Here is a 19567-nt window from a genome sequence, read left to right on the forward strand (position 1 = left end):
GGACTGGAGAGACAAGAGGCGTCTTTTAAGTCCCTATGGGGGAAGGTGCGGGCAGTCGGGAAAATGGTAATTTGGCGATGTTTCCTTTGATTCCTCTGCCCCTAAGGCCCAGTGGTTCCCTCCCAGGGCCGGGCCAGTGGTGGAAGGAAATCGGCAGCTGGTGGGGGGAGGGGGGGGCCGGGGGAGGAGCGGAAGAGAACCGTCAGAGCGCCAGGTGCGATAGTGTACCGTGCAGGCAGCAGAGGGAAGGCTGGCGCATTCCGAGGCGGGGCTCGAGTGGTCGCGGTTGGCGAGCTCTCCTGATTGGCTGCCGCGGGGAGGGGCGTGGCGGAGATCTGCCCTCCGCTCCCGCCTTTTCTGGGCTTCCGCCCCACCACCGAGAGCCGTGCTCAGTCTGCGTCTGCTTCGGAAACCTGGTCTCTGAGCGTCGGCCTGGCCGCTGGGAGCGTCTGGGAGGCGTCCAAGGCTGAGGGCGGGGGGAGGGCAGCGTCCTTAACTGACCTCACTGGGCGCTACCCCACTTTCCCTCCTCTCCACGGCTTCCAGCGGTGCCCTGCCCGATTCCGCCCCAGGCCTGCGCCCAGCTCGGCGGTGTGTTCTGGGCTGGGCTCGTGCCGTCGGCGGCCCCATCTGTCTCGGTCCCTCCACCTCCCTGCTTCTCGTTCCTCGCCCACCAACACCCATCCCGCACTTGGAGGTTTCAACCTTGGGGGATCCGGATGGCCTCACATTTGCCCCGACTCCAGCCTCAGCGCGAGGAGCACCGAGGGCCCAGGGTTGGGACTTGGACAGGGGAGGGCACTCCTTTGACCAAGAGCGGGTTCCCAGAGAAAGGGTCACTGGACACCCTGCGAGGGAGACGGGCGGCCTCCCCGGAAGCCAACGAATGCTGGATGGAAGAAGGCCAAGGCCGGTGCAGGCGGGCACCTTGGATTCCCGCAGTTACTGACCTTCCCAGAACCCAAATATTCCGACTTGACTGATAAGCGAGGTGTTTTGTAGGCTTCACTGAGGGGCGGTGCTAGAGTGTGAGGGGGCTTGTGGTTCTGAAACCAGGAGGCATTAGAGTTCTACTGCAGCACAGTTTTGGGGAACACTGAAGTCTCCGGGGATCCCTCTGGTGGGATGAAAGGAGACGGAATAGCGTGAAAGGGAGCCGCGATGCCTCTGCCGACGTCTAGGGGGCAGCACGGACCAGGGGATGGAGTTCTCGGCTCGCCTTTCTCTGCAAGGCTGCGAGGCTTCTCCCCAGTCCCCTTCTCGAAGCAGAAGCACTGAGGACTCTTCCTTCAGCAGGAAAACCCTCAGTCCTGTGGCGTAGATGGACCGTGTGATTCGCAGGCTGAAACTCGTAACTTCTGGCGAACATCACTGCCCCTGGACTTTCTCCCCCACTTCTTTCCTTTTGCTCATGACAGACGCACAGGCCTCAGACCCAAAAGTACCTGGACATCACTCCCCCGGACAGGGCTGCGTCAGGGTCCTCCTTCCCGTTGCTAAACTCTGAGAGCGGCGCCTCTGCTACAAGCGTCCCTGTTCTTGCCTAGGGTCATAGAGGAAGGACTTAGAGGTGTCCTTATGGGTTGTAACAGCAACCCCACACTTTCTGGGATCTCGGTCCTTTGTCCAAGACTGTGCCCTGAATTATTTCTTAACTGGGCTCTCTGGAAAACATTTCCTCAGCGTTCAGCAGCTCCGTTTCTGCCTAATATGAAGGTGCCCGACTCAGCAGCAATTTCATAGCTATTGAATGTGGATGTCCTCCAAGGACAAAATAAAGTAGGGACATCCTTCTTGCCAGCCTATCCACATGGACCCACCTGCCCTCCACTCACAAGGGTGGCTTTTCTGGTTTCAGGAAAGCAGGCAGTAGGAGAAGCAGGCAAATTGACTGGGTTGCAACACAGATTTAGGGCAAAGATTGGAGGAAAGGAGAAAGCAAGACCAAGACAAAACTTTGAGGGGAAGAATAGAGATCAGCTCTCCATCTGGGAATAATGGATGCAGCAATTCATGTTGCATTTTAGAGTTTACAAAGTGTTCTCAGTTACAGTATTCATTAAACTGAGACATTGATTGATCCCCTTTTCTGTGTTCTGTGGCCTATGATCTCGAGAGCAGATACTTCATCTGACCGATTCACATACTGGCCCTGTAAGGAACTGTTCTTCCGTTTCCTATGTCGTAGTGAGCCCTACATCCCACAGCCACTCAGTGGCTTGGACCTTCTGTGCCACATTCACTCTTTCTGGCATGACTCCAGACGGAAGGAAAGCTGAACAGGCAAGCTTCGGAAAAGGACAGAAGCCAGGACACTTCCAAGATGTAGACAGCAGGGACGAAGGGTCAGAGGCTCATGGGCAGGAAGCAACGTTCTCCACCTGGCTCCCCTGGCCCCAGAGGATCTGGCATGTGGATTGGGGAAAGGCACATTTTACTTTCACTAAACTCAAACCGAAATTCAGCGTTTCCTCCCGTGATAAATGTAGGCAACAAAACACAGTGGTATTAGCAGTACCTGTGACTCACCAATAGCAATCACAGACTTTATGTCACCTTTCACTTGCAGAAGAGGCCATATGTGCTCATGATTGCTTTGTAGTTATGGTTATGGTTAGAACCACCACTAGATCTTGTCAAACGTTGTTTTTTTATTTTGATAACTGCACCTCAATATAATTGTTTTCTTTTGTAATCCTGTGTATTTTATTTCATAGTTGAAAACATATTCTGAGACTTCACCAGACTGCCAAAGGGGTCCAAAGTGTAAAAGGTTAAGGGCCCCTAGATCTCTGATGAAATGGTAGTTTCCTGTTTGTTTGTTTGTTTGTTTGTTTGTTTTTAATCCTCACCCAAGGATATTTTTTTCCATTGATCTTAGAGAGAGAGTGGAAGGGGGGAGGAAGGGGAGAGAGAGAGAGAAACATTGATGCGAGAGAGACACATTGGTTGCCTCCTGAAGAATTCGACCTGATCGGGAATTGAACCTGCAACCCTTTGATCCATCCACTGGTGGATGCTCTAACTCAGTGGTTGGCAAACTCATTAGTCAACAGAGCCAAATATCAACAGTACAACGATTGAAATTTCTTTTGAGAGCCAAATTTTTTAAACTTAAACTTCTTCTAACACCGCTTCTTCAAAATAGACTCGCCCAGGCTGTGATATTTTGTGGAAGAGCCACACTCAAGGGGCCAAAGAGCCGCATGTGGCTCGCGAACCGCAGTTTGCCGACCATGGCTCTAACCAGTTAGCAAATCAGCCAGGGCAGTAGTTTCCTGTTTTGCATTTTTTTACAACCATGGGAATTGGGGAGGTTTCCTTAATGTTTGAACTAAATGCCTGCTTATGTAATTTCTGCCTGTATTTTCTTGCCTCCATTATTACTCAATTATTCATTTGTTCATCATATACAGTATTTAGGAAACACCTTTCTTGTACAAAACATTGCTGCACAAAACTATGCCACCAGGTTCAAAACAATCCTCAGTTGCCATGGGCTCCCCTGGGGCTCCCAGCTGGGAGAGGTTGTGCTCTCCTGGCCCCTGGGGGTCGGGGGGGCCAGGAGGGGGCCCTGCAACAGGCAATAAGAGGGTGTGTTGTCTGTAGGGAATTTTATATTAATACTAAACCCGACTTTTTATTGTTACCATGTACCAGCAATTCTACAATAATGTTAAACACAATATTCCTCCCCCCGACCCCACCCAGCTTGTTATGCCACTGCACTGGGGAGTTTAGCCACGTCCAGTTCACACATGACACCCACGAAGCCTAGAGACTTCTCTTCCCCTCCTCAACTCCCCACGCCAGTCAGCTCCCTGCACTCAGGGCGGGGCCTGCTGCAGAGTGAGCACCACTTCCCGTGCCCACCTGCTGGAGTGACAACAGGTAACCGCCACATACTGGCTGCTTTCTCATTCCAGGAGCTGCCTTTTTCCCTTAGCGGAATTTCTTCGTTGAGCATTTCTTTTTCTATTTTATTGGTGTCATCTCTTTTTTATTTCTCCTATTCTCTGTGTATAAGTTTCATGTGCTAACTTTTTTCTAGTGTCTCAAGATGACTCTCAAATCACTGGGTTTTAGCCCTGTCTTCTTTTCTAACATAAGGATTTCATTATATAAATTTCCCTCTGAACACTGGTTAGTTATATCTAACAAGTTTTTATATGTTTTATCTCTATCATTATTCAGTTCAAAGGATTTTCTAATTTCTACTGTATTTTCCTTTATCCAAGGAATATTTAGAAATATATTACTTGATATCTAAGCAGTTTAATACTTTTTTATTTTATTATTGATTTATGCCTTTCCAAGGACATATACTGAATGGTTTGAATCTTTTGATGATGTTTTGAAGCTTGCTCTGCAACATGGCATGGGGTAATCTGGGTAAATAAAATTTGATATACAAAATGTGTGGCTTCTTTTGCTGTTGGGGGAAATGCTCTTCTTTGCTATAGGCCATGCTGTTAACTATGTTCCTTAGATGTTCTGTGACCTTAGTGGTCTTTCCTTGTGTGTGTGTGGGTTTTTCTATTGGTTGTTGAAAAGGTATGTAAAAATCTTCCACTATGAGTGTGGATTGTTAAATTATTTTTATTTAATTTTGTCAAGTTGTTTTTTATATATTTTTAAATATGTTTTTATTGATTTCAGAGAGGAAGGAAGAGGGAGAGAGAGAGAGAGAGAAACATCAATGATGAGAGAGAATCATTGATCGGCTGCCTCCTGCACGCCCCCTACTGGGGATCGAGCCTGCAACCCGGGCATGTGCCCTTGACTGGAATTGAACCCGGGACCCTTCAGTCCGCAGGCCGATGCTCTATCCACTGAGCCAAACCAGCTGGGGCTGTTTTGTATATTTTAATGTATGTTTCTGGCTATATATTAACTTGGGTTTGGGGAAGGGAAGGAGTCATGATGGAACTGCGATATCCCATTGTCTCCCAAATGGAATTGTGATCAGGGTTCAACATACCTTTAAGTTCAAGATGTGGATCAGAGTCAGAGGAGGTCAGCACCGCTCGGGGGTGGTGGGAGCCGGGGGGCTCTGGTGGGAGAAGCCCAGGACACAGCTATGGAGATGACGAAGCACTCAGGGTCCAGGGCTCCACCCGCTTTGCTGTGGATCCTCAGTATAGACCACATGTAGGAGAGGGAGGGACAGCAGCTCCTTGATGGGAACACGGATAGGCCAGGCCTAGAGCTAGAAGTCAGGAGGTGCAGTCCCCAGTCTGCACAGGAAAGCCTGAAAGACAGTGTCCTCCCATTTATATCCCAGGATCCCGTGTAGGGCTTCCCTGTAAGGACAGGGCAAGGGCTTGCTCCTTGACCTCTGGTTGGCCTCATTCCTAGTCCTGAAAAGTCCCACCAACAGCATCTACAGGCATGGTCGCCAGCTCTTCCTCACGCCCTGGGGCTTGGGCCCTGGGCATTGGCTTTGCTTTTGACAGCTCGTGATTCCAGTTCCTCATCTCCAGCAGCACCCCCTTCTTCAAGAAAACTCTGGATTTCCGGGTCTCTCCATAATTGAATTAACTGGCCTAAAGTTTCCTCTGGTCCCCGCTTCTTTATCCTCTACTTTCTGAAGACTTCCAATAGTTTTACCTGCAAGTGTCACTGTCTCCATTTAAAAAAAAAAAAAAAATATATATATATATATATATATATATATATATTTATTTATTAATTTTTTACAGAGAGGAAGGGAGAGGGATAGAGAGTTAGAAACATCGATGAGAGAGAAACATCGATCAGCTGCCTCCTGCACACCCCCCACTGGGGATGTGCCCGCAACCAAGGTACATGCCCTTGACCGGAATCGAACCCGGGACCCTTCAGTCCGCAGGCCAACGCTCTATCCACTGAGCCAAACCGGTTTCGGCAATCACTGTCTCCATTTTTATTCCTGAGTGTGGTCGGCAGCCACCAGGCCTAATCCAGGGCCTGCAGAGAGCTGACAGCTGGCTGAGCTGCAAGACTGAGGTGAGGAAGGAAGTCCCAGGGTGTGGAGATATGTCTTCTCATTTCCAGCCACTATCAAAAGCTTGGATGGGATTGAGTCGGCCCCATCCCACAAAGCTTCCCTTTTGATTGACTCAAGATAAACTGATTTGAGACTTCAGTTATATCTGCGAAATCCCTTCCTAGCAGCGCCCACACTAAAATTTGATTGGCTAACTGGGAGAGGATATGTAGTGACCAACTAGGGCAGTGACTCCAAAGGTCCCACATTCCCAACTACAGGATGTAAGGCTGCTACATGCCTTCAAATTAGCCCTCCCCACACCCACACTCCAATTCTCTGCCTGAGTTAGTGCAAATGAGTCCAGCCATGTCTTTTGGACTCAGCATGTGAGGTGCATCTGTGACTTGGGAGAGTGGTCTGAAGGGAGGGCTGGGGAAGACGCTGCGTTTCAGCGGAGGATTTGAATACAAAACTCCACTTCCTTTGCATTCCTCAAGGACAGAGCCACACTAGCTGCGAGCTCTCAGAGAAGGAGCTGCCCAGTGTGTCGAACGTGGGACACTCCACCCAGAGGCCCCCCCCACCGGCTCAGCACCTATGGCTCCGCTGCAGCACCCACAGGACGGAGCCTAGTTTTGCTCGTGACCACTCACTCGCGTGTGTTCCGGTGGCCCAGCTCTCCTCTCGGGCCTCGGGTCCAACTGCTTTTGGTGCAGACAACTTCTGTAGTCTTTGCACTTCTCCTCCTCCTCCTCCTCCTCCTCCTCCTCCTCCTCCTCCTCCCCCTCCTCCTCCTCCTCCTCCTCCTTCTCCTCCTTCCCCTCCCCCTCTCCCTTCCCCTTCTCCTTCCTCCTCTTCCTCTTCCTCTCCTTCTCCTTCTTCCTCTTCCTCTTCCTCTCCTCCTCCTCCCCCTCCCCCTCCCCTCCCCTCCCCGTCCCCCTCCCCTCCCCTCCCCGTCCTCCTCCCCATCCTTCTTCTTCTTCTTCTTCTTCTTCTTCTTCTTCTTCTTCTTCTTCTTCTTCTTCTTCTTCTTCTTCTTCTTCTTCTTCTTCTTCTTCTTCTTCTATAGCAAAGGTGGAAATTTGTTGAAGAACAACTACAGATTCCCATGAAGGGACGGGGAAGAATCTCACAGCACAGACTCCCACGTGGGGAAGGGGAAAGAGTCCCTGCACTTCTTTTTTGTGGCATGTATTTCTCCTTCCATTCAAACTTTGTCGCCTTGACATGTAATTTGTAGCTTCTAATTTCATTTTAGTCTAAAAACGTTAGTGCATATAAATAAGTAAATAAATAATAAAACGTTAGTGCAATAAAAAATTAAGAAAGAAAAAGAATAAAAAATAAATAACAAATAAAAACATTAGTGCAAGATCCACAGACTCCCTCTTCAAATAACAACAAAGCCCATCTCCTTTAAAATTTCTTTATAAAGCTTGACTTAAATTATTCTGAGGCTCTCTCTAGATAATGCAACATTTGAATAAAAGGTGTATAAATTCATCCACTGGAATGTCTGGCGGCAAATCAGAAGTATAACACATTTGTATTCCTATCTTTTCCAGCATGAAACCATATTGATTCCACCTTTATTTTACCTTCCCTCTTTTTGGGATCATGGGTTGGGTTGTTCTCTGCACCCCCAGCATTGACGTCGTGTACGTTTGCTGTAGAGCTAGACATGCCAGCATTAGCGAAGCCATAAGTGGTCTGATGTGTAGCAACGAAAACTGCCATGGTCTTGGGGAACCACACCTTCTCCAGATCCCACATATAGGGGTGTCAGCTGCCTGCTGCCTGAAGTACCCATTTTCCACCGGGACCTTCTTTGCTATCCTTGGTGTTTCCATATAATTCTTGCATTTGCAACTACTCATCAAACTCCTCTTTCCCATTCAAGTGGTTGCCACTGTGTCTTCTACCTGGCACAGGGCCGGGCCCCGGCAGGCAAAGAGGCTGCTCCGCGAGGCCTGGGAGCCACCACCGAGTGAGCATATCTGAGTGACTGCCCAGATTGTGTGTAAACATTAACACATTGAGTCACTGAATGATCAGAGCAACCCTGTGAGGTAGGTACTATTATTATCTCTCTTTTACAGAGGAGCACAGTGAGACCCACAGCCTTGCCAAGGTTACAGAAAGCTGGCAGGCGGCAGGGCTTGGATTTGAACCCAGGCAGGACTGCTCTGGAGGCCACACAGTTAACCACCACTTTTCACTGCTTCCAGGAGACCAACAGGAGGAAGTGCAGCCGCCTCCCGCCCTGCCTGCAGCGCTCAGTGGTGGAAACACAGCGCAGTCCCCACTCTGCCTTGTCTCCACTCGGTGCAGTGCTCGCAGCTGGTGACCCGCCCTCCACTTGCCCCTCCCTAAGCGACCCCACGCCCTCGAGTAGAAGGCAAATCTCACATCCCAAAGTCTCCTTGGAGCCTCCCTCCACTTCCCACATCAACTGAAATTTAAGTCTCCCTTGAGGGCACGATCTCCTCTGCAGGCTTCTGAAGGGAGAGCTGTTTATTTTCTTAGAGGTGAGGGTGCTTCCCTGGCTCCAGTGGCTGCCTCCAGACTGCCCTCCTCCAACCCCCACTGTCTAGTTTAAAATAACCCCCTGCCTCTGAGGCTCAGCCACTGGGCTCAATTGCCCTTGTCCTTCCCCTTTGGTACTGTCTGCCACCTGCCCCATCTCTCCGCCTCCCTCAGGGGGACACCGGCGGGCACTGGCAGACTGTCTGCCTCTCCCCATCACATTGTCCACTGGAGGACCCATCCCCCACCTGACCTCTCAACAACTTGGTGGCTGCATCCCCTGGACCTTTTCCATTCCAAACCAGCCACCGTTCTCTCTCCGTCAGCTTGTCATCTGAGGCGCTCCACAGGGATCTCATTCAAGCAGGCTGCCTAGGCCCCTCTCCTATCCTTCCATCCGTCCATCTGTCCACTCCTCTCACAAACATTTCAGTCTCCTGTGCTTCCAGACCCAAGCTATCTCCCTTGTCCAACCCGGTAGCCCCTCCTTATCCGCTTCAACCTTCAACGGCGGCCCTTCATCTCAACAACTCTCCTGAGAATATGCAAACTCCCGGCCCCTCTCCATCTTCCTCCAGTGCACCTGTCTGCCTAAACCTCAGCCCTAGGGCCCAGAGGTTTGTTTTCTCCAGGATTTCACTCTGAGACCCGACAAGTGTTAGAGGAAGTCGCACAACCAGGACCACTCTTCATTCAGGGTCATCAACCCCGCCTTGCTTAGTGACCCAACCACATCATGTGGTCATTGGCTACTTTAAACTCCTGACCCTGGACCTGTGCGGTCCTCGCTGTCTCTCACCTCACACTCAGTTGATGGTCTCCCCCTTATGTCACAGAGAAAACGGAAGCCACCAGAGGTGAACTCCCTCACCCACCTGTTATCAAATCCACACTGCACCTGTGCCCCCAGTCCTTGCCCTCAGGTTAGGGTAGAGCGATTGCTCTCCAACTTTGTGTGCCTCAGAGCTGCCTGGAGGGTGTGTAAAACATGCTTGTGAGCCCTGGCCGGTTTGGCTCAGTGGATAGAGCGTCGGCCTGCAGACTGAAAGGTCCCAGGTTCCATTCAGGTCAAGGGCACATGCCTGGGCTGCAGGCTAGATCCCCAGTAGGTGGCGTGCAGGAGACAGCCGATCAATGATTCTCTCTCATCATTGATGTTTCTATCTCTCCCTTTCCCTTCCTCTCTGACATCAATAAACAAACAAACAAACAAACAAACAAAAAACACCCATGCTTGTGACTCAGTGGGTTGAAGTGGGGAAAGGTACTTGATGCTGGCCTGGGGTCCCACTTGGAGAACCCCTGAAATAGAAGAGCTGCCCTCCTCCTGCCCAAGGCTAGTCTCTTTAGCTGTGTTCTGCATCCCATTTCCTCAGTTACTCATTTTCCCTCCTGAATCTGTAACTGCTTCCTCTCAAAACAAACCAAACCCCAAACCTCCCTTCCTCCGCCTCATTTCTCCCTCTGACTGCTGCCTGTACCTGTCAGGCGCCTCATCCAGCCTCTCTCTCACATACACATACATGAACCTGGTTTGGGGTCCTTTGAAAAGACATATAGCACATTGGGAGTCAACAGGGGGGAATCTGAGTATGTTCTGCAGGTGGATAATATTTGGGACTAGTTATTTTCCTGTGGTCATATAGGAGGAAGTCCTGACTTTTAGGAGATGTATGTTGAAGTATTAACATGTGAAGCAGCTCGATTTCCAAATTTCCACCTAGTTCAAGAACTCTAGCCCTGGCCCGTGTGGCTCAGTTGGTTTGGCATCCTCCCATGCTGGTTAGATTCCCAGTCAGGGCACCTCCCTACCCCCCCACCCCCCAGTTGCTGGCTCAATCCCCAGTTGGAGACATGCAGGAAATAGATCAATGTTTCTCTCTCCTTCTCCCTCCCTCTCTCTCTAAAATCAATTAAAAGTATTTTTTTTTAAAAAAAAGCTCTGCATAAATATGTAAATATTTGTATCCTATATAATAAAAGCCTAATACGCTAAGTGCCTGTTCGTCCAGTCAGTCATTCAACCAATCAAGGCGTAATATGCTAATGATATGCTAAGGCCGCTCAACCACTCGCTATGACATGCACTGACCACCAGGGGGCAGATGCTCCGACCGGTAGGTTAGCTTGCTGCTGGAGTAAGGCCGATCGGGACTGAGCGAGATGGACTGGACACACCCTGGAACCCTCCCTCGGTCCCTCCCCAGCTAGCCAACCTCCGGCGTCCCTCCACGGCCTCGATTGTGCACCAGTGGGGTCCTTTGGCCTGGCATGCACCCTCTCACAATCTGGGACCCCTTGGGGGATGTCAGAGAGCTGGTTTCGACCCGATCCCGCAGGCCAGGCCAAGGTACCCCACTGGTGCACGAATTTGTGCACCGGGCCTCTAGTGTATATATAAATAATCATTGTTAAATCTAAGCAAAGTGGTGGATATACAAATGATAATCGTACTATAGTTTCAACTTTTCTGTACTTTTGAAACTTTTTATAATAAAAAGTTGGGAAGATTGGATGCAGGGAGATGGAGAATTGAGCTCAGACCCAGGGAAGCTGTCCTAGGAGGCCCGGGAGAGGAGTTGGTAGCTGCTTTAGCGTGAGGGCCGCTGGGGACCCAGCGCTGCTGGAAGAGTACACTTCCTGCCCGTGAAGGGCTTTGACCAATGAGATCCGAGTGGAAGAGATGTGTCATTTTGGAACAGAATCTTTGTGAACCATTGTGTGTTTCCACCAACTCGCCATTCTCCACTGCCACGCAGCCAGTGTGCCTCAGCTCACCCTCCGCATCCGGACAGGAAAACAGCGGCCAGAGGCTGCCCCAGCTCCAACCATTGCCCAGGGCATTGCTGAGTGGCTGGGGCGCAGTCACAGGCCAAGAATCATGTAGAAGGGCAGGGGGAACTCTCCATGTAGGATCGGATTTCAGGCATCTCTCCAGACCTTTAAACACTGGTGCTTTAATGTCCAAGATAGAATCCTGACAACAGAAGACATTTTTTGGGGGGAAAAAAACCTAAATCAATGGGAAAAGAAAAGAAGTTGGGAAAAAATTCTCTATTCCCTTACTTCCACTCACTCCTCACCTCCTTCAGGCTGGTGTCCGCTTCTCCTATGCATGTGTGCGCATGTGTGTGTGTGTGTGTGTGTGCGTGTGTGTGTGTGTTTAATATATATTTTTATTGATTTCAGAGAAGAAGGGAGAGAGAGATAGAAACATCAATGATGAGAGAGAATCATTGATTGGCTGCCTCCTGCATGTCCCCTACGGGGTTCAAGCCCGCAACCCGGGCATGTGTCCTGACCGGGAACCCAACCTCGACTCTGGTTCATGGGTTGACGCTCAACCACTGAGCCACACCGGCTGGGCTCCATGCCTTTGCAATGACCTTCATGTCATTAAATCCATCTTTTTTAGGTTTCCCCTGCTCGAACTCCCACCAGTTTTTCACGTTGTTGACCAATTCGTTTCCTTGCTTCCAGGACTGAGCACTTCCTGGGTTTCTTCCTCTTCCCCTGGCTGCTCCTGGCTCCTCTGTTGGCTCCTCCTGCTCTGCCCAGCCGCACTGGAATTCCTCTTCTCCTTCTCCTGCCTCCCTGTCCCGGGGATTACACCTCACCCACGGCTTCAATGCTATCAGCCGGTCTCTCTGAAATGTATGTCTTTCCTCTGACCCCCCAGCCTTGTGTATCTGACTGCCTACCTGCCATCCTTACTTGAATGTCTCAAATGTACCACAAACTAGGCCTATTGGAAACTGAATCATGATCTTCCCCCACAAACAGTATCATCCTCAGACCTGGCGCACAGGGTCCCTGCCCTGGCCACAGCCTGGAGGGGCCTCACCTAGCACACACCACCTTAGTGAAAGGACACCTGGGAACCCCTGTCACTTGGGACCCGCTGCACAGCACAACCTGAAACCCGAACATCTGCTCTGGCCATTACCGCTGTTCCGGTCGCAGAGAAATTCTTCTGCAATCTCTTGCCGCATCCTGGAGACAGAGGAAGGCTGCAGCCAGGTCCTTGGAAAGCTGGGGCCCTGTGTCTGCAGGTTCCGAGGCACACGCTGCTTTGGAGTGTGTGGAGGGTTTAAGCAGTGGAAGCACTTAGGTAAGAGAAAATGCAACGGAACTAATGGCTTTTGTCAAATATTACCTTTCCAATAGCATGATAAAGCACCATGTCCCAATAGTGCCGCGTGTCCATGTTTCTAGCTTCTCTTTGTGTTCTAGGGGTATTATTTTATGTTGTGCTACAGCCACGTAGTTGCACATGACAGCTATTTTGTAATATTAAATAATTGTAACTACTTTTAAATGTGTATGCATGTAGGTCTAGACATCAATTTTGTGAAGTATGATGTTGATAGTTCTATACTGGCAAGTAGAATGTTAGATTATGAATAGTTTGACTTCCATAAAGCTGTTTTGTAAAACTTCTTTTAAAGTTAACAAAATACCCAGCTTTATTAACTTCATTTGATTTTAAATATACATATTTATTAAAATTTGTATTTTGCATTTTTCAACAGATAGCTTTGAATATTTTAGAGGAAAATAACCTTGGTAAACATATTCAAATAATTTTCTGTTTTTACATTTACATGTACATGTTTTGTTGGAAATACATTTGAATTTTGTAAACTTTGGCTACAATTATATTTTATTTTTTAATCCTTGATTGTTGAGAATGAGTGAGTACACATGGAGATTGCGGACTGAAGGGTCTTGGGATTGATTCTGATCAAGGGCACATGCCTGGGTTGCAGGCTCGATCCCCAGAAGGAGGCAGCTGATCAACGGTTCTCTCTCATCATTGATGTTTCTATCTCTCTCTCCCTCTCTAAAATCAATAAAAAAATATTTTTTTAAAAAAGAAATAGAAACTATGAATGTGGAATTCAAAGAAATGAAGCTGAAAAGAGAAATAGAATATCTTCAAGGAAGTAATTTATTTAAAGTTTAAAAAACTTGGAAAAGAGTACAAATGGGAGCCACATTGTTTGATCAAGTAATTAAGTCTGTTAAAGAATATGAAATTGTAAGGATTTTATCTGACCTGTTCAAGTTGTAGAACATAATAAATTTCCGTCTTGTTTTAGCAAATCTACAACCCGAGCAGGCAGAGTAAATCCCTGTCACTTCATAATCTTTATTTGTACTCTTGTCTGGGCCCCTCCAATGTCAGGGTTCTCTCTTCCCCTCCGGAGGCTGGCCCGCCAGGAACTCAGGGGTAGCAGCCCACAGCCTCAGCCAGGGTCCAGCTCCCAGTCACCAAGTCACTTCCAGCTCAGCTCCCAACACTGTGGACTGAGACAAGAGGTCCCAGCAGTGCCCCCCCAAACACTACCCCTCAGCGCCCTTGGGAGCTATGCCTGCGTATTGCTGCTGTGAGCCTGGTGAGGGGCAGTGTCACACACGGTGGGTAAGGAAGGCACCGCCTCAGCTCACGTCTGTCAGCTGCACCTGCTCTGACTCAGGCAGCCTCAGCCGGACTGTCATGACCGAATCAAGGGGCTTCTTCATCTTCATTCTGCTTTTCTTCTCTGGGGCATTCGACCCTATAGACTGGCCTTTGGCGTTCTTTGTTGAATTTTGCGAAAACACTCTCTGTTTTCCTCTCATTCCTCCTCCTGCCGCCCTGGCTGATCTTTCTCAGGCTACTTTCCGAGACTTAATTTGCTGCAGGCAATTTAATTCTCTCCTCGTCTGCACCCTTGTTTTGGCTACTCTCATCCCCATTGCTATGCTGGTGACTCCCAAAGGTCTGTTTCTAGCCGGGTTTCCTTCTGGACCTGCACTGCCAGATAGTGGCTCACGCATCTCTCCGTCTCAACGTTCACGGGGGCTCAATGTTTCAATCTAAATGTATCAAGCAAGCATTGAATATTCCCAAACTTGAATTCATCTGTTCTCCCAAACCGGCTCCTTTTCCATTGTTCTTGGTTTCAGTCGAGTCACCAGCCACCCAGCGGCCCAAGCCTGGAAGGGACCCAGACCCCACCCTTGCTCTCCCCCAGGGCCTATGACCAGTGTTGCGATTCTAGGCCAGCTCGGGCTGCCTCTGGCCTTTCCCCAGCCCCTGGCACCGCCTGCCACCTGCCTCACAGGTGAATCACAGCACTCCCTAGAGTTCGCGGCCTGTCCTTGCTCGGGGACCTCTCCAGCTTCTTGGCCTACTCCCCCCATCTGGCCTCTTTCCAGCTCCTACCTCTCGGCCCTCTGACCCCAACCTAAGTCTCATCTCTGGACCTTTGGACTTAGGATTCGAACCCCATTTTCCCTGCCAGGTGGGGACACAGCTTTCAGTGCTCATTTTGCCTCAGAAAGGACCTTTATCTTGGTTCTGCTCTGAAGCTGACTCCCAGTCTCAGCCACGTGGCCAGCCACGGGTGGCCTGGGCCATTCCCCATGAAGGGGGAATGCAGCAAGGCTCAGGACCCCCACCTGGACCTTCGAAAATGTCTCCTTATTTGACTTCAGTTTCTAGTTCTGGCAACTGCCAGAGAGATGCTTCCAAGTGAAAACGAACATCTCACTCCCCTGCTTGCAACTCCTTGGTGGCTGCTCTCCCCTTCAGGCCCATTCCTTGTTCACCGGCCTTGTTCACAGCCCTTCAGGATCTGACTCAGTATGGGAGGCTGCATGTCTCTATGATGTCGTGGAAGGAGCAAAGGCTTATAGAGCAGCTTCAAATCGCAGCTCTGCCATTTTTTGGCTGTGTGATCTTCGGCAAGTAACCCAACCTCTCTGGACCACACCTTTCTCATGCACTAATGAGAGCAATGTTGTGAGGACTGAGAATTTATATGATTCTATGAAGCATCTATCATATGCCTGGCACACAGTGCATGCTCAAGAAAGGTTAGAGATATTATCTCCCATCCTTCCATTTTGGTGCTTTAGGCCCCAGCTGGCAAAACAGACTTACCTGGGGATCCTCAATTGCATGCTTTTCACCATCCATGCTGTGCACGTGCTTTCCTCTCCATTTGGAAAGTTAACTACTCACCATTTACTCCCTCCTCCATAAAAAAATAATAATAATTTAAAGCCAATATATGCCTTTGCCCTGGCCGGTGTGGCTCAGTTGGTTGGGCTTCATCCCTTGCACTGAAAGGTTGTCGGTTTGATTCCTGGTCAGGGCACATGCCCCAGTTGTGGCTGGACCCCTGGTAGGGGGCGTGCAGGAGGCAGCCGATCCATGTTGTGCTCTCACATTAAAATTTCTCTCTCCTTCTCTCCATCTCCCTTCCTCTCTCTGTAAAAAACATCAATAAAAAACACACAGCCAATATATATCTTTTAAAAGAATTAGTTGATATTTCAAATCTTCTAGGTAGAGTAAGGCCTCTTTTTTCCTAATGCTGCTTGTTTTGATTATCTATTGCTGCTCAACAAGCCACCCTAGTATCTGGTATCTTAAAACAGAAGTTATTGCCTGGCCAGAGTTGCTCAGTGGTTGAGTGTCGACCTATGAACTAGGAGGTCACGGTTTGATTCCAGGTCAGGGCACATGACGGGTTGTGGGCTTGATCCCCAGTAGGGGGCATGTAGGAGGCAGCTGATCCATGATTCTCTCTCATCATTGATGTTTCTCTCTCCCTCCCTCTCCCTCCCTCTCTGAAATCAATAAAAAAATATATTTAAAAAACACACAGAAGTGCTTGTTCCTTACAATTCTTCAGGTGGGCCCGGCAGGTCTTCACTTGCTGTTGGCTGGGGCTCTGTGGGGTTGGGTATTGCCAGATGGCCTCACTCACTGGACAAGCAGTTGATATTGGCTGCCAGCTGGAGCTAGGCACTGCTGTCGTCCATGGGCCCAGTTCTGCTCAGTGTAGGTCTCTCCCTGTGGCTGCCTCTCCCTGAGCTTCTTCACAGCATGGCAGCTGGGGTTTAAAGAGGCATGTTCCAAGTGGCAAAAGTGGAAGCTGCAGATCTCATCCGACCCAACCCCAGCAGTTACACAATCACGCATGCCACATTCTGTTCAAAACAGGTCAGGGCCAGCCAGAACAAGGGGAGGGGCAACAGTGTGCATCTTGGTGGGAGAAGTGGCCGAGAACTGGCTGTCATCTTCAATCCACCACACTCCCTGCTGTTACTCGCCGTGTTACAGCTCTCATGATGCCCCTTGTCAAGACCTGCTCTTGCATCTGTCTCTGGGGCAGCCTCCATCTTAGGGCTCGAAAGCTGGCACCCACTTAAGTATTTCATTTGGTTCACAATGTGCTTTTATTATTCTTTTTAATTAATTGCAACACTTAAAAATGGAGAGATTTTACAGAAAATTGGGATTTATAGTTTCTGTCCCGACCAGGAGCTGTACCCCTCCAGGTGGGGAGGGTGCCCTGCCTGTTACGGCCTTCTGTGAAACCCTTGATGCAGGTCTTTGAAGGCACTTAGGTCTTCTCAGACACTGGGCACTTGCGTTGCCAAGTGAGGGTCCTAGGAGAGCTTACAAGTTGAGGTGGGAAAGAATGTACACGCAGGTGGAAGCGATACCTGCAACCATAACAAGAGCACCGTTACCCTCAACAGCTGCGGTCCCCCAGGGGCGCTGATTTAGCTCTCCCGGCGATGCTGTGAGGGGAGGCACTTATCCTCGGGTGGGGATACATTTTCCATTGATTTTTTTAGAGAGAGTGGAGGGGAGGGAGGAGACAGGAGAGAGGGAGAAATTTCAATGTGAGAGAGACACATCGATCGGTTGCCTCCCTGACCAGGGCTGGGGATTGGGCCTGCAACCGAGGTCCGTGCCCTTCACCAGGAATTGAACCTGCGACCCTTTGGTCCCAGGTGCCGATGCTCTAACCACTGAGCACCGGGCCTTTTATATATGCCTTTTACAGAGGAGGAAAGTGAGGTGAATAGGTACTCCCAGGACAGTGAGGTTTCACAGAGAGGAGACAGTAGGTAGGGACGTCAGATCTCTCCACCCGCGAAGCCATCACCCCGCTCTTCTAAGAGATTAACAGGAACCTTCGCTGAGCCCTTCTGTGTTTACGGGCTCCGTGGTCATCACAGCAACCCAACTGAGCAAGCCCTCCCTTTTGAGTCACCTCCTTTCCTTTGTATCTTTTTCTTTAAAAATAAAACAAAGCACTGCATAGTGGCGAAAGCCCGCCCTTCGCTCCTCCCTGGTGGCAGCTATCACTCTGAACTGTGGGGGATCATTCTCGAGCATATTTTGTACTTTTAACAAATGTTCATTTTCCTAAACATGTATCATTGTTTTGTGTATTTTGAAACATGAATGATGCCTGGCCAGTGTGGCTCAGTGAGTAGAGCATTGGCCCATGCACCAAAGGGTCGTGGGTTCAATTCCTGGTCAGGACACAAACCTTGGTTGCAGGTTTGGTTCGGGAAGCAACCAATCGATGTTTCTCTCTCCCCTGCTCCCCTCTTCCCTTCCTCCCTCCACTCTCTATAAAACCAATGGAAAAAATATCCTCGGGTGAGGATTAACCACCCCCCAAAAGAAACCTTACATAAATTATATCATGCAACATCCATTTTTGCAAACTCTTTTACTCATTGTATTGATAAACACGGCTATAATCCATTTACTTTAACTGACGTGCAGCGTCCATCGTAAGAACACACCATACTCGACCCATTCCTTATCTAAAGGCAGATGAACTTGTTTCCATTCTTCCTGGCCAATCACTGGTGCTGCAGGCCATTCTTCCCCTTGCCTCATGCGCCTGTGGAAACGCCCTCCTGAGGAACACCTGCAGACAGGACACGGGGCTCTGGGTGTTAGGGTATGCGCACCTTCATCATTGAGCCTTGCTGAACGAGTGTAATTTGTTAGAGCTGTTCATATCTCCACACAACATTGTAAGTTCCTGTTGGTGTCATCAGAGTGATTTTTATGTTGCTGATTCAATTTGTGTAAAGCAGTATCTCATAGTTTTTATATGAATTTCTATATTCCCGGTGATGTTGAAAATCTTTTCAATGTTTATTGGCCATTTGGTGACTAGAAATAGTAAAAACTTGTATCCTTATATTGACATGAGAAGCTATTTGCTATTCCTGGCCCTCTTTGGTGTCTTGCCTGGCATAGCTTTTGCTAATTTTCTCCTGCCTTGTCTTTTCTTTCTTTCTTTACTTATTTATTTAATTTTTAAAAATTGATTTCATAGAGGAAGGGAGAGAGAGAGAGAGATAGAAACGTCAATGATGAGATAGAATCGTTGATCGGCTGCCTCCTGCATGCCCCCACTGGGGGATTGAGCCTGAACCTGGGCATGTGCTCTGACTGGAATCCATCCGTGACCTCCTGGTTCATAGGTCTACACTCAACCACTGAGCCACAAACAGCGGGCTCATTAATGAATTTTTAAAGTAGCCCATCCTTGCATATCTGGAATAGACCCTTCTTTGTCACACATATACATGTACACACATACATATATAGACACAGTTGCATAAACTCCACTGGATTCGGTTTGCTAATATTTTATTTAGGATTATTAGTCTTATAAGTATGATTGGCCCTCTTTTTCCAGTGTCTGGGCTAGTTTATATAAATAGTTTCTTTAAGAGTTGGCAGAACACATCTATAAAACTATCTAGGTGCTGTGTGTGCACTTTTTGGTTTCTAGTTCAATTTATTAGAATTCAAAGATTTGCTTAGGTTTTCTATTTCTTCTTGAGTCACTTTAGACTACCTTTCATCTGATTTCCCCAGCTCATCTCCTGCCCCCAGGTGGCTAAAACTCAGGCACCCGTGCCCCCCCCCCCCCCCCGCCGGCAGAGAACCAATCCCCTTCCAGTCCCTTCCAGTAACCAGAGCCCCTGTCAGCTCGTCCTCTGGCCTTCAGTTACCTTTGTTCCTCGCACCTGTGACTTTACTTCCCCTTTGAGGACTCAGACATATGTTTAATTGTCCTTGTAATTTACCCATATTTCTAAGTGTTGGTGCTTTTTCTAATTCTTCTATCTGGCTGGATTCTGAAGGTGTTCCCATTTTATAGATAAGAAAGCGAGGGATCGGAGTGGTCTCACAGCCTGCTGGAGGCCACACCACGAGTACTTTCAACCTTATTTTTTTAAATATAT

Source organism: Plecotus auritus (genome assembly GCF_963455305.1).
Source record: "Plecotus auritus genome assembly, chromosome: 4".
Classification (NCBI taxonomy): domain Eukaryota; kingdom Metazoa; phylum Chordata; class Mammalia; order Chiroptera; family Vespertilionidae; genus Plecotus; species Plecotus auritus.